Source organism: Cavia porcellus, unplaced genomic scaffold (genome assembly GCF_034190915.1).
Source record: "Cavia porcellus strain 051 isolate PalLab524CR breed Dunkin Hartley unplaced genomic scaffold, mCavPor4.1 scaffold_1, whole genome shotgun sequence".
Lineage (NCBI taxonomy): Eukaryota > Metazoa > Chordata > Mammalia > Rodentia > Caviidae > Cavia > Cavia porcellus.
Genome location: NW_026947484.1, coordinates 204,783,793 through 204,790,388, shown reverse-complemented (window position 1 = coordinate 204,790,388; position 6,596 = coordinate 204,783,793). Strand labels below are relative to the sequence as shown.

General features: G+C 51.7%; 1 long non-coding RNA gene across 1 annotated transcript; it reads right to left on the bottom strand.

Annotated features, from left to right (window-relative positions):
- Nucleotides 1–2,433: 2,433 nt before the first annotated feature.
- Nucleotides 2,434–4,322, bottom strand: LOC134474366 (uncharacterized). The gene is made up of 5 exons (XR_010045208.1): nt 4,239–4,322; nt 3,926–4,045; nt 3,498–3,599; nt 2,756–2,790; nt 2,434–2,615 (listed from the first exon to the last, which is right to left on the bottom strand). It is a non-coding gene; the product is annotated as an uncharacterized LOC134474366 (long non-coding RNA).
- Between the last annotated feature and the right edge of the window lie 2,274 nt (nt 4,323–6,596).

Sequence of the window (6,596 nt, the reverse complement as noted above, 5' to 3'; positions counted from 1 at the left end):
AGACTGGCCTTGAACTCACTATGTAGTCCAAGTGGTCTCAGATTCACAGCAATCCTCCTGTCTCAGCCTCCTGTGCAAGCAAGGAGGACATCAGTTTCCTCCCCTCTAAGAACTGGAGGAAGTGAGGCTCTGTGGTGTAGCACTGACCAAAAAGAATGTCAGAAGACAGGTTATGCTATTGTCATGATCACTGAGACCAAACCCTTTCCCCTGGGAACCTCTGCTCAAAAAGTCAAGCTCAAAGCTCTTACTTAGGCATTGGTATTAGGAGAAAGAAAAAGACTATGTAAATACACCTGTCTGGTGCTACATGCCCATGTAACATTCTGGAAAGAAAGTTGTGTTCAACGTAACAGTCATTTATAAAGCACAAGCAGGAAGGTCTACAGCTCCTAGAGGCAGGCTGTCTTCCCAGGCAGGTTGCTGCCAGCTTTCTAGGATAAAGCCGGCTCCATCTGAACTGTCTGAGGAAAAAGAACACCATAAAACAGAAAGCTAATCATGTGGACTGCTGGAATATTTGAAGCCTCTCTCTTTTTTTTTTTTTTTTTTTGTCTTTTTCCTTTTTATCAGTACCAGGGATTGAACTCACGACTGCCTGCTTGCAAGCAGGAGCTTATGCCGCTGAGCTAAATCCCCAGCCCCAGAAGCCCCTCTTTAAACAGCAAAACTCTGGTGCTATAGCAAGTTCAGACCCCTGATCCACCACAGCTTAGGAGAGTGCTGTATTCAGACTCCTGCTTTTCGTTAGATCCATAATACGGGTGATCTGGTGAAGGCTGTGACTCTCAGGCTCCTGGTGGTTTCTCTGTATCCTTGAACGAATCATAAAATTTATCCATCAAAGGCCTCATACGGTGATCCAGACTGCAGCCCATGAGTCTCCTGACAAATTCCCCAAACTTCCTTCTGTTGAACAAGCGGCTCAGCAGCCCTTCACACAGAGGCACTGACTCCTTTTCCATTGTCTTCTGCCAGGTTTTCCTGAGCCCAGCTGGTGACTAAGCATAATCCCCAGCACATTCAGCTGGAAACACTGCTATATGAAGACAGAGATCACCATACCCTCATTGCTACCTAAATAAAGTCACAGAGAAATGAGGCTGGCGATTGGGGCATGGCAGTGTCTGGGCAAATGTGTCTGACCTGTCAATCATGGAGGTCTGGGACACCAGCCCTGTACCTGGGACCAACCGGAAAACGCTATCTTCAATTGTGTTGGTGTCAGGTCTTCATGTTTTTGATAGGATGGCCTAGATCTGACATCAGAATGGGGGGTAAAAAGACAGCCACTGTTCACTTCATTGCTACGCTAAGGTCTTTTCTATTTTCTGTTTTCATTTGGCGGACACTCAGTCTGCACAGTGTCCTTCTTTTCTTACTTTGATTACCTTTGGTAGCTATAAAACCTTACCCTTTGCACTTGTTTTGACCAATTCTTCATTTAGGGCAACAAGAACTAGGAAGAATTTCTAGAAGAAGCCCATGGTATCACAGGACCCTGGTAGCAGCTTGACTCCCAGGTTCAGAAGAGAATACCTGGGTGCTGTTGAAGCTGATGTTTGTGCAATTTGTGATTGTGGCAGTTTGACATTCGTGCCTCCAGCCACACAGAAAGGAAACGCAAAGTTCCCTTTGTGCCCTGGTAGCTGATGCTGAAAGGCTACACCGAGCAAGGAACTATGGGATGTTACCTTGCTTGGGCCAAGGTAAGAAAATGAAACAGCTGCCAAAGTGGATCCCATGGGCCAGGTGTGACATTGAATCTTCTCTCTCCCAGGGCGGCTTCTCGGGCTTTACTTACCAAGCCCCATGAACCCCTCTGAAACCTCCCTGGGTCAGGCAATGAATTTACAATGAACCCTACCTATACTTTTTCATGGCCTATGCATGTTAACTGAATTTTTCATGAAGACCCAAAGACCAAGGAAGATGAGAGGGTCACTTCTTTGCTCTGTCAGGCCTTGGTGTCGTGTCACACTGGTCCCAAAGGCCATGGTGGATGGGTGTTAAAACCACAATATAACTGTAATTAATTATAATTGATATGCGATCATTTTAATTTGTTTAGGATGTTCGATAGCCCATGCCTTGGGACATGGCTTCATAGTTTGAGGTGGGGCTGTTTTGGCTTTCAGAGAGCTTATTGGGAGCCCCAGAAGCCTAGAGCATCTTCACCCACTGTCTTTCCCAGCTAAGCTCGTGAGGTAGGAGCTAGGCACTCTTTGTGGTTTTGGAGAGAAGAGTCCTACTTTCCCTCCGACCTTCAGACTCTCTCCTTCTGTATCTTTCTCCTCTCTGCCTCCTGCCAAGCTAACATCAGGCTGGGTTCTGGGGAGTGCAGGCCCCGGGAGAGATGGTGGTGTGAACCCACCTTTTGTCCTTCCATTTCTCAAAGGCCAGAGGAAAGAATCTCAGACTTGGAGACCATGTTGCATGTCTTTATTTAGCAGAAAAGTGGCCTCCATCGTTGGGCTGAATTGGGATGTTGGGTGTGGGGAGCTGCACTGTCAGATGGGCTTTCAGCTCTCTCACAGGGAATGTGTCTGGGGGGCAGCCAGATGTCACTGGAGCAGCGTGACAGGAAGAACAGGGGGTGAAGAGGTAGGAGGCACCTGAGGGGGGACAGCTGAGTAAAGATGACTGGATTCTGGGTCGCAGGAGGGGGGAACAAAGGCAGCCCCAAGACCCGGGCTGACCCCCCCCCCACCACTAGCCTTCCGTCAGCCCCTGCCCAGCCAGCTGCCATACTCACTGTCCGTTCAGCCGTTCAGCCGTCAATGCACTTGTCTGTGGGGGGAAAAGCAAGTTAGAGCAGGCAGAGTGTGTGCGTGTACGCGCGTGTGAGCATGTGTGTGTCTGTGAGCCCTGGCTACCAGACTCCCTGTATTTTGCAGGCTGCCTCAGACCTCATTTGATCTATTAGGATTCCCTGAATTCAGAGGCTTGGGATGGAATCTTGAGGGACTTGCGACTCATGATGCCTTGCAACCAAGGCCCCTGGCCTATTGCCTGAAGAGTCCTGTCACCCCCACATTCCATGGCCCCGAGTGGCCTGATTGGAATCCCCTGCCCGGGCCTGGCCACTTGGAAGTGGCCATCCCTCCTACATTAGAGATTATCCTCCCTGGAAGTAAGATCATCTCCTACCCCAGGGCCAGGGGGAGGGGTAGGTGAGCAGAAAAGGGTCCCGAGGCACAGCAAGGAGTTGGGCCAGCACACCAAGAACCAAGGTATGGAGAGGAGCTGCTCAGGGCACTGAACACGGGGAACTGAGGACCTAGGCCCAAAACTGGGCCTCGTTTGTGTGTGTATGGATGAAATTGTCGTGGAAAGCATTTAGGGCCAGCATCCCTGAGGACTCACAGACCCAGACTTTCATCACCATATTCCCTATGAGTGGGGCAGGAGAGCGACTTTCTCCTCTTTTCCTGGCCTGGCAGCATCAGGCCTGAACAGAGTCCAAACCCCTTCCTCTTTCCCCAGCTGGCCATTACCAATGGGTGTAGGATAGCTGATCATGTCTTCAGTGAAACCCAGATCCTTGGCTATCCTGATGAAGTACTTCTTGAATGGCAGGGTCAGCTCCTTAGTTCTCCCTGTGACCAAGATTGTCAGTGAGTGACCAACAAAAAATACATCATAATTAAAAAAATAAGCTAAAACCGCTATGTAGTTCACACTAGAATTAAGCTTGCAGTCCTTCAGCGTCAGCCTCCTATGTGCTGGCCTGACAGGCATGAGCTTCCACAAAGTCTGTTGAGTGAATAAGGAAGGCCTCAGACTCCTCTGTCATGGATAGTCTGTGGCATGATCTGTTTTCTGAGGGCTCTCAAACTGGAGAAGCCTTGGGGTTTTAGGAGAAAGGGCTCCCTCCCTCAATGGTGCCCAGAAGCTGGTCCCTGAGGTTGTGGAAAGGACTTACCATAGAGGTAGGCCTTGTAGTGCACCGTGTTTCCACGAGTCTCCTCGAAGTACACAACGCTGTGGCTGTAGTAGTTAGTGATGACCACTGTCATGGTGTAGCTCGGTACTCCACTGTAAACTGTAACAGGGACCATGAGGGTCATCCCTTCCCTGCCCGAAATGAAGAGACCGTCTGTGTCTACTGTGACTCCTCATTGGCAGGGACTTCTCCCTGCAGGACACAACTGTGTGGAGGGCAGTGAGGCCTGGGCCCTTCTGGAGGACTCTGTCCCCAGGTCCCACACCCAGGAGCCCCCTCACCCGGGACTCACATGGTGTACTTTTCAGGGTGTACTGGCCACGATAAGCGTCTGGGACGATGTTTGCGACCTCGTGTACACAGATGTCACCACTGTGGGAGAGATGGTAGATGCTGAGCAGGGCGATGACACAGACTTAAACTCCCTGGGCTGCACAAAGAGAACCCAGGCCTGCAGCAGGGCTCTGAGGCTCCCATTCAGCCTAGCTCAGGAAAACCCATGGGGCACGATGACAGGAGCTCTGTCAGTGCTGCCCGTGCTCCTGGCCCTTTCCCCGTGCATCTGTGTCTGGTCTACCTGACCCTCCCTCCTGCACTGGCTTCCTCCTCTGCTGCATGCGTGTCCCACACACAGGCCCAGGGACTGGCCCTCGCTCTTGTCTTACTGCTTCCCTTCCCAATCTCTCCCAGTAATTTCTTCTGAGCTTTTAGTCCGCCCATGCCAAGCTCTACCTTTGCCCCTCGGCTTTCCCTCACCTCCCCGGAGTCTATTCCCTCCCTGCACCCTTCAGTTCTGCTTCCAAAACCTGCATTCCTTCAGCCTCTCGGTCTTCTGCTGCTCCAACTCAATCCACCCAGTGGCCAGAGCCACCTGCTTGGCTCTAACTGCAGCCAGATTTTGGCCCTTGCAAGAGTCCAGGGTGGGCAATGGTTCAGTATGGGATGCGCCAGGGACTGGCCAGGAGCGCTCCCCTGCTGACCACACATCAACCCCTACTCAGGTGGCTACGCTGAGGGCTGGCCACTTTCCTACCTTCTATGAGGAGGCTTTCTGCCTCAGTGTCCACCAGGTGCTGCTGAGAGCTCCATACCTGTTTTTCTTTGGTTGTGGTGGTTATAGGACCTTGCATCTCCAGCCCTTTTTAATTTTAATTTTGAGGCCAAGTGTGACCAAGTTGTCCATGCTATCTTCCAATCATGATTTTCTTACTTTGTCCTCCAGGCCTGACCTCATAAGATTACGGGCTCTTTAAAGACATTTCTTTGAAAGTCCTAGATGGATGCCTTGGGTGGGGTCCCTGGGAGGATCCAGTGTCTCTCCTTCCTGTCGGGGACACCTACCCTCTGTCTTGTTTCTGTTGCTTGAGTGCATTTGTGCTGGACTCCCTGTGAATGGAAGGGTGGGAGGCAGACAGATCAGTGGGAGGAATGACTGCACCCCTTAGCCTTGGGCATCGCTTGGTGACATTGCTCTGCCTCTTAGACCCCAGGATACAGTGGGTTCACCTGAGTGCTGTGGTGACGACGTAGTAGCTGTGGTCATCTTTCAGCTCATAGATGACGCTATGCATTTTAAACTCGCCTACATCCTGCACGGGATCCTCTGCCACAGCCAGGACATACCACTTCCCCTGGAACTGTGAAGAGATGGTGACAGGCAGAGCCCACGGATGGCCCCAGAGCCAGTCCTCCCTCGCTGTCCCTGCTGGTATCTCTCATCAGCCCTCTGGGCTGCAGGGCCTAGGGATGAGGCTTCTCTTAGTAGCTGGAAATAGCAGGGGTTCTCTAGAGTCAGGAGAGAGCCTGGGTGAGGAGTTTGCCCTGTGTAGACAGGATGGGGTGGCCCCAGGCAGGCGGCTGTTGGGCTCTCCTGAACTTCAGTTTCATACTCTGTGCAGAGGGACCTCAGATGTCCCCACCTGGCATGCATTGGGCTTGGACTCATCCATCACCACCCCTGAGTCCCTTGGCCTCTCCTCCCTTCTGCTCCTCTATCCTCCACCTATAGCAGGCCTTCCAGAGCCCTTACCTGCTTGTCCTGGAGGTCGCCCTGTCGGGGTACTCTGGACAGATCTGGGTGTGGATTCAGGGTTCGATCAATAGGGTGGGCTTGGATCTGCAGGGACCCCAGCAGGGTGAGTCCGAGACCCAGGAGCCTCAGGGCCATGGCCTCAGTGTAGCTGCTGAGCCTGGGAGGTAGAAAATGGGGGAAGAGCAGGGCTGAGGTGGCCAGTCAGAGGCAAGTATTTATAGGACACCTGGCTGCTGCCCCTCTATAGTGTACTGACCCATCCTGTGCTTGATCCGGGTAGGGTGACTCAGAAACATGTGGCAAATTGCCTGCCTTTCTCCCCTCCTGCTCAGGATTACACAATGTAGTGAGGGCAAATGACAGTCAACAAATGGTCATTCCAGACCCTCCCCATATGGTGGAGAGAAGTCCTTACTCTCTCTTAATCCTCCCTGTCCCTCTTTCCTCATTTTATTGTCCCTATTTGTGGATCAGCAGCTTGGTCTCACAGCTTGTCATCTCTGACCCTGTGTGCCCACAGAGAGTGCATGTGCGTGGCAATGTCCCCTCCTACACCTCTAAAAAGGAAAACAATATTCCAAGCACAATGGTTCATGCCTGTATTGCCTGCTTTTAGGA